The 8,282-nt window shown below is 38.7% G+C and overlaps 1 protein-coding gene across 3 annotated transcripts in view; it reads left to right on the plus strand.

Annotated features, from left to right (window-relative positions):
- Window positions 1-1,761: 1,761 nt before the first annotated feature.
- The window catches only part of LOC149130540 (uncharacterized), a 14,451-nt gene continuing 7,930 nt past the window's right edge, over window positions 1,762-8,282 (plus strand). Inside the window, exons 1-2 of one of the 3 annotated variants that reach the window (XM_089344029.1) lie at window positions 1,762-2,030; window positions 6,469-6,567. The gene's annotated coding sequence lies outside the window, so the exon portion shown is untranslated. Of the gene's footprint in view, window positions 2,031-3,261; window positions 3,500-6,468; window positions 6,568-8,282 lie in introns of those variants that run through there. The other 2 variants (XM_089344028.1, XM_089344030.1) reach the window with 2 other exon arrangements.

Genomic DNA, 8,282 nt, shown 5'->3' on the forward strand with positions numbered 1-8,282 from the left:
TGAAGCGTAAATGTATTCAGATTGGAAAGGAGATATAACAGTGTGTAATAACAGGCTTCCCACACTCTGCTTTATATCAACACAACTAAACACTGTTACAATAACTTACTTCTGTGATATTTGTAATAAAAGCAATTTCCTCCAAATTTTGAATTTGTTGACTGTGTTGAGAAAAGTATTATATTTGGGAAGAATCATAATAAAGCCTATAAACACATTCACCGGTTGTTGTTTGTCTATATTTCCCTTAAATCTTAAGTATTTATGCGTCACGACTATGATCGTTCATGGCTTTGGCACAACTTGATAAGCTTTCTCAATACTGGTCGCTTTCTCGCTTGGGTTTGCTATTTATTATGGTCATTTCTTTTCCACTTCATGTTCCTTTTGGCAGTATCTTCGAATCTTAACCTGCATTCTTTTCCCCCTAACATAGTTGGGAGTAAATGACTTGTCTGGGGAGTTTCTTGTTGTCCATCCTGCGTACATGGCCAAACTAACGTAAATTTCTGTCAATGAGGATTTCCATCATAAGAGGCAGGCCAGCACGCAAAATTTTTATTCCCACGAGAGTTCCAGATCCCAGCAATGAACTCATCTGGATACAGTCAATCAAGAGATCACCTCGAAAATCCACATACTTTGTACTACTACAGTACAGCCAGTTAGGCATAAAATGGTGTATGCTGCTCTGTGAGTACAGCATAGTATATCTCACATAAGCACCACATCCCCACCACCATCCTCATAGATCAATTCAGCACTATCTCTATATGAAGCTAACATTAGGTACTTATGCTCAGACTGACATTAGTGACATTGCATGTACCTACTGATATAGGCAAGGAGGGCGCAATACGTCACAATGCCATATTGATCACGATATTTCCAGATCAACACCAACATTTCAAATTAAGCATGTAGAAAATAAGTCCAAAAATTAGAAGGTAATTTTTCAGATTAACACCCGCACGATCTTCACTAGGGTGTTAGGGTTAGGGTTTTAGGGTCAGGGTTAGGGTCTTAGGGTTAGTTTTAGGATTATGGTTACGGTTAGGGTTTTAGGGTTTGGGTTAGGGAATTCCGTCCCTAACCGTAACCCTAAACACTAACCCTAACCCTGACCCTAAAACCCTAACCCTAACACCCTAGTGAAGATCGTGCGGGTGTTAATCTGAAAAATTACCAATTAGAAAACTACACTCATTTACACTTTCTAGAAAATTACGCAAATTGGCAACCCATTGCATCACCGGTGAGCAGCCCTCCATTCACTTTATACACTAAATTTCACATTTGTCACTCCTGTTAAATCGTTTAGTACAGTTTGATTTTGGTATAATGCACATTTCCCCCTGAACTCAGTCAGAGTATTTTCTTGACTAGGTGGACACTAGTTTGATAGTTGAGCTCTGATTGACTGTATGCAAATGAGTTCATAACTGAGGTCCGGAACCCCCGTGAGAAAAAAAAATTCCGCCGTCAGCACACCGTAGGATCTCTTCCTTCTCGATCTTCTCAAAGATAGTAATATTCATAATTTGTCGTAGCTGTCTCATCGTATAAGCATGAAACGTATCTACTTGAGCTTTGTAGATTGTTCAGTTATCACTCCACACAGCACGGAAGAAAGCACTGTAGCTTGGTACACCTTACAAAGCTTGGTAATGGTTTACCAAGTACACTATCGTTTGCAATAAACTGAGAGAAAAGGGGTCTGCAAAGAGTTATCTCCCGTTAATTGTTAATGGCAAGAAAACAAAAACGTTCTGTGGTTAAATTGTACATGAAAATGTGACGCATGCGCACTAAGCGGTTTTCCGTTTCTTTCGTTACTTCTAAATTTTAGTTTATTGAATGAATTTCATATAACCAAGTACCGTTCTTTGTTATTAAATATTTCTCGTCCACCACACACACACATACACACTCTGTTATAATACTTTTTCAACAATTCTACATAGTTCGAGAACATTTCTCAACTACCACACACACAGTTATGACAACACTATCCTTTATAAAACATTTTCGTAAGTATTAAACAATGAAAATGTTTAATCTTTTAATGCTGTTAATGTTCTTCGTTTTTGACATGTCGATTGTTTGTGTCTCTCGCATCTTTTATACATGAAACATGTCTGATTTGTGCGTGATCCGGGTGCTGTTTCTTGCTATGAAACCTACTTTGTTGACTGCCCATCGTTGTCATGTTAGTTTGTTGTGTGATTTTTATTTGGTTTCAAATTTTGTCACAAGGCCAGCAATTTGATTACATCGACTCCAGTGCTTAACTAGTACTTACTTCTGTTAATGTTTACAATATTACCCAGAAACGAAATAAAAAAATATTTTTTTAAATAGTGCAACGGGTTTTTAAAAAAATGTGTAGGAAATGAATATGGAAACAAAAGTGCGTAGAAAGCAATGGGGGTGGGGTCAGAGGACTTCGGAAAATTCACAAGATCCGAGTTTTTTTCCTCATAACTTTTAGGAAAATGGGGTTTTTTTCAATGAAATTTTATAGAAATGCCTTTCAAACGGCATACATTACGATTATAAAGTAATTTGTGGGGAAAATCTTTTCCAAAGGGGTGGGGAGAGCACTTCGGAAAATCCACAAAATCCGAGTTTTTCCCTCACAGTTGTATATATATATATATATATATATATATATATATATATATATATATATATATATATGTGTGTGTGTGTGTGTATATATGTGTGTGTGTGTATATATATGTGTGTATATATGTGTGTGTATATATATATAAGTATGTATATAATATATATATATATATATATATATATATATATAGCTATCTCTCTCTCTCTCTCTCTCTCTATATATATATATATATATATATATATATATAGAGAGAGAGAGAGAGAGAGAGGGAGAAAATAATGATGAAGGGTTAAAAAAGCGTAAAAATAATTGAAAATGAAACAAAATTAAAGCCAAAACACTAAAAATTATTGAAAGTGGGTAAAAATAAACACTACATAGTGTAGTAGTACTACGGTAGGGTATCTGTAGAAAGTTGAATATGATTTCGGAATATAACGGGGGAAAAATTCGGATCCTGGGAATTTTCCGGAAGTCCTCTCTATACCATTTGAAAGGTATTTATATAAAATTTCATTTAAAAAAAAACCTGTTTTACTCAAAGTTACGATGGAAAAAAATTGGATCTTGTGAATTTTCCAAAGTCCTCTCCCCACCCTACTCCACCCACCCCGTTACTTTCTGCGCATTTTTGTCTTCATATTCATTTCCTACACATTTTTCTTACACCCATTGCACTATGTTTTTTTATATTTTGTTTCCAGGTAATATTGTAAGCATTAACCCTTATTTTATTGACCTCAAAAAATGAAAGGCAAATTCAAACTCGGTTGGGTTTTGAACTAGGGACATAAGGATGGTCGAAGTGCAACTAAGCATTTTGCCTGACATGCTAACGATTCTGCCAGTTCGCTGCCTTAATTCTTTACTGTAAGTCATCTAATGTTTTGTTTTTATTTTTTCCATGGTAGAACTGCAGATATTCCCCCACCAACATTGCTAGAACCACCTCATTTGTTTCCTCATAACATTATGAAAGATGAAGATATTTAGTGAAATTTTCTATAAATGTGTTTCAGATAGTGAAGTTTCCAATTATGTTGTAATTAGATCTGAAAAAAAAAAATGGTCCAGCAGAGAGGTGTGGGAGAGTGATTTCAGGCATCTTGACTTTGTTTCCTCATGCATTTTGATGATGCCTCTTAAAATTACGTTGAAGAAAAAATGTATAGTGATCATTAGTTTTAGGCACATATATTGTCAGGGTTAATAATTGTTTCAAGTGTTGACACAAGGCCAGGAGTTTTGAGGGGAGAGGGAAGTTGATTACCTCGACCCCAGTACTTGATGGGTACTGCTTTATCACCTTGTGTCTATAACTGAGGTGCAAGCGTGGCTGTGTGGTAAGAAGTTTCCTTTCCAACCATATGGTTCTGTGTTCAATCCCACTATGTGACACTTTGGGCAAGTCCCTTCTACTAGACCAACCAAAGCCTTGTGGGTGGATTTAGTGAAAGAAACTGAAAGAAGCCCATTGTATATATGTTTGTATGTTTCACACCACTACTTGACAACTAGTGTCGGTTTGTTTACATCCTCATTCCTTAGCAGTTTGGCAAAAGACCAATAAAATACATATTGGGGTCAAGTTGTTTTACTAACCCTATCAGAGCAATACCATAACTCGGGCTGTAGCCTAAAGACTGGTACCAAGTAAAATGTGTGTGTATGAATGTATAAATATTTATATATACAGGGCTGGCCAAAAGTCACCCGACAGCAAATAAAAATTCCATAAGCACTTAAGATTCAATTTTATATACTCATTTGGAAAAATGATGTCACTCAAGGAGGACTTCAGTTTGAATAATTTTCATGATGTTTCATATTTAGATGCTTTTATTAAATTCATTCAGTTGTTAAACATAAATAAATCTTGGCATTAAATGCTTTTGATTTACTGTCAGGTGACTTTTGGCCATCCCTGTATATATATATATATATATATATATATATATATATATATAGTTGAAATTTACAGAAAAAACAAAAGACAAAACAGGTGTATGAACAACAAGCAGGTATATTAGTTTGAAACTCTGAAAAATGAGGAAGTCTTTTACGTTTCAAGCCTACACTCTTCAACAGAAAATAAACAGAGAGAGAATTAAAAAACTTGTGAATTTAGTGATCAAGCATAGCAACTGGTTTGGAAAAAAATATAGTTTGACAGGAGAGCTAGAAAGAAGGGGAGATAAAGTACTGGTGATCCCAAAACGAAGGTGCATGTGCATATGTGTATGTGAGAATGTGTAAGCATGTGTGTGTGGATAGGGGCTAGTGATTTTGACATGTGGATGTGTAGATAATGGTATGGGTACTGGGAAGTACTCAATGTTAGTGTGTGTGGAGTGGTATAGGGATGTAAGGGTGGGGGTGGAGGTATGATGATAGGGTTTGGGTGGGTGAGGTGAAGATGCAGAGGGTATCAATGAAGAGAGAAGGTGGGTAGGAGTGAAGAGAGGAGGGGAGTTGAGCCCATGTAGCACAAAGGAGCAAAGAGAGAAGATTAATTCCTGTTCATGGCGAAAGTGGGAATCCAGATGGCCCCTGTGCAAAGACAATCCAAACACAGACAAGTGTTGTAATGAATGGCCAGTAGAGCAGAAATAGTGCAAGACTGGGGTGTCATTGCTGAGTCTGATATCTCAGAGGTGCTCCATGAACCAGTCAGCTAAGCAGCATCCCCTTTGACTGATGTACAGAGAAGAGCAGAAAGAGCAGGAGATGCAATAAATGATGTTGCTAGAAGTGCAGGTAGAGGAGTCAGTGATATGACAGAGATGATGATGGGTGCCTGTGAGGATGGTGGTGTGGGAGAGATGGGGCAAGTGCAGCAGCATGGGTGGGAGCACGGGAATGAGCCAGGTTGTGAGGTGGAATTAGGGAAGAAACTTATTTGTTTATTGCCCACAAGGGGCTAAACATAGAGGGGACAAACAAGGACAGACAAAGGGATTAAGTCGATTACAACAACCCCAGTGCATAACTGGTACTTAATTTATCAACCCTGAAAGGATGAAAGGCAAAGTCGACCTTGGCGGAATTTGAACCCAGATTAGGGAAGAAACTGTGGACCAGGAGGTCACAGGTTGTAAGCTCATTTGAAGGAGGGAAGGAGTAGGCTGGTAAATATGTGTGAAGTGGAGAGGTCAGACGAGTTGCCAGAAGGCTTGGGGACTCTGGGTGGTTTTCAGCTAGTCCCTTGATAATATTTTCACATACCCAATTCTAATAATTTTTATATTTTACATCTAATTATTTTTTGTATAATAGTACTCATTTGCTTAGTAAATATTGCTTTCATAATTTTATCACAGTCATAATCTTTCTTTTTTAAACAAACATCACGTTAGTCCAACAACAGAGGGAGAAGCAGTTTGTCAAGTTTTACCTTCCCCTCAAAGCAACATAGAGATTTCAATTCAGCAGCCTATCTGTAAGCTTTGCAGTGTGTGTGAGAGAGTGGGGAGAGAACTTTGCAAACAATGAATGAATTAAACATGAAATGAAAAAAAATTGTATAAAGAAAAGGGCATTATTACAGATGTATACACCCCTGACTTTGTTGCCTCATAACATCCAGAAAAATGGATACTTTTTAACAAGATTGTCTACAAATACCACTTAGATGTTGTGGCTTCAGAGTTTATCTGCCTCTGGGCCTGCATTAGGCAAGAAGTTGAAAATATTTTTAGCCCATGACACTCTTTGGGCCCTATGTACTGCATGTGTAAAATTTCATTAAAACCAGCTGGGTGGATCTCGAGTTTTAATGACTTGACAAGCACACTGACAAGTAGTCTATATTTTAAACTGATGTTTCTTCCTTATTTCAGAATCATAGATGATATTGAACTAACAGAAGATGCACCTTCAAAACTTTCCATCGTTTGGTTAAGAACTGAATTAGTGACAAGCTCTGAAATGTGCTGTTTGTGAGTAAATTGCGGCCTTAAGAATATTATTCAACTACTACAGTAGTTGAGTGATATATATATACATGTATATATATGTGTGTGTGTGTACATATATATATATATATATATATATATATATATATATATATATATATATATATATATATTTATATATATATATATATATATATATATATATATATATATATATTTATATATATATATCATCATCATCATCGTTTAACGTCCGCTTTCCATGCTAGCATGGGTTGGACGATTTGACTGAGGACTGGTGAAACCGGATGGCAACACCAGGCTCCAATCTAATTTGGCAGAGTTTCTACAGCTGGATGCCCTTCCTAACGCCAACCACTCAGAGAGTGTAGTGGGTGCTTTTACGTGTCACCCGCACGAAAACGGCCACGCTCGAAATGGTGTCTTTTATGTGCCACCCGCACAAGCCAGTCCAGGGGCACTGGCAACGATCTCACTCGAAAATCCTACGGGAGCCAGTCAGGCGGTACTGGCAATGGCCACGCTCAAAATGGTGCATCTCATGTGCCACCCGCACAAGAGCCAGTCCAGGGGCACTGGCAACGATCTTACTTGGCTTGCCGGGTCTTCTCACGCACAGCACATTTCCAAAGGTCTCAGTCAGTAGTCATCGCCTCGGTGAGGCCCAATGTACGAAGGTCTTGCCTCACCACCTCAGCCCAGGTCTTCCTGGGCCTACCTCTTCCACGGGTTCCCTCAACTGTTTAGGGTGTGGCACTTTTTCACGCAGCTATCCTCATCCATTCTCACCACATGTCCATACCAGCGCAATCGTCTCTCTTGCACACCACAACTGATGCTTCTAATGTTCAGCTTTTCTCTCAAGATACTTACACTCTGACGGGTATTCACATTGACATTACACATCCAACGGAGCATACTGGCTTCATTCCTTGCGAGCTTACATATGTCCTCAGCAGTTACAGCCCATGTTTCACTGCCATGTAGCATGGCTGTTCGTACGCATGCGTCATACAGTCTGCCTTTTACTCTGAGTGAGAGTCCCTTTGTCGCCAGCAGAGGTAAGAGCTCTCTAAACTTTGCCCAGGCTATTCTTATTCTAGCAGCTACACTTTCAGCGCACCCACCCCCACTACTAACTTGGTCGCCCAGATAGCGGAAGCTATCGACTACCTCTAGTTTTTCACCCTGGAATGAGATAGAAGTTGTTTCCTGTTTGTTTACAGTCTTTATTGCACCTGAACATCTGCCACAAACAAAAACTAACTTGCTAGTTAACCTGCCTTTGATGTTGCTGCACCTCTTATGTGTCCATAGCTTGCACCGGATACATCTTATAGAGTTACTACCTACTCCTTTTCTACATACTGAGCAGGGCCATCTACCTGAAGGGGTTTGTGTTTTATCTACCTTCCTACTTATTAGGATTTTGGTTTTAGCTGGGTTGACTCTAAGGCCCTTCAATTCTAGACCTTGCTTCCACACCTGAAACTTCTCCTCTAGTTCTGATAGTGACTCCGCAATTAGGGCAAGGTCATCAGCATAGAGGAGCTCCCAGGGGCAACCTGTCTTGAACTCCTCTGTGATTGCCTGGAGGACTATGATAAATAAGAGGGGGCTGAGGACGGAACCTTGGTGGACCCCTACCTCTACCCGGAATTCATTGCTGTACTCATTTCCAACCCTCACCTTACTGGCAGCATCTCTGTACATGGCTT

Source organism: Octopus bimaculoides, chromosome 28, assembly GCF_046866305.1.
Source record: "Octopus bimaculoides isolate indiv1 chromosome 28, ASM4686630v1, whole genome shotgun sequence".
In the NCBI taxonomy this organism is placed as follows: Eukaryota; Metazoa; Mollusca; class Cephalopoda; order Octopoda; family Octopodidae; genus Octopus; species Octopus bimaculoides.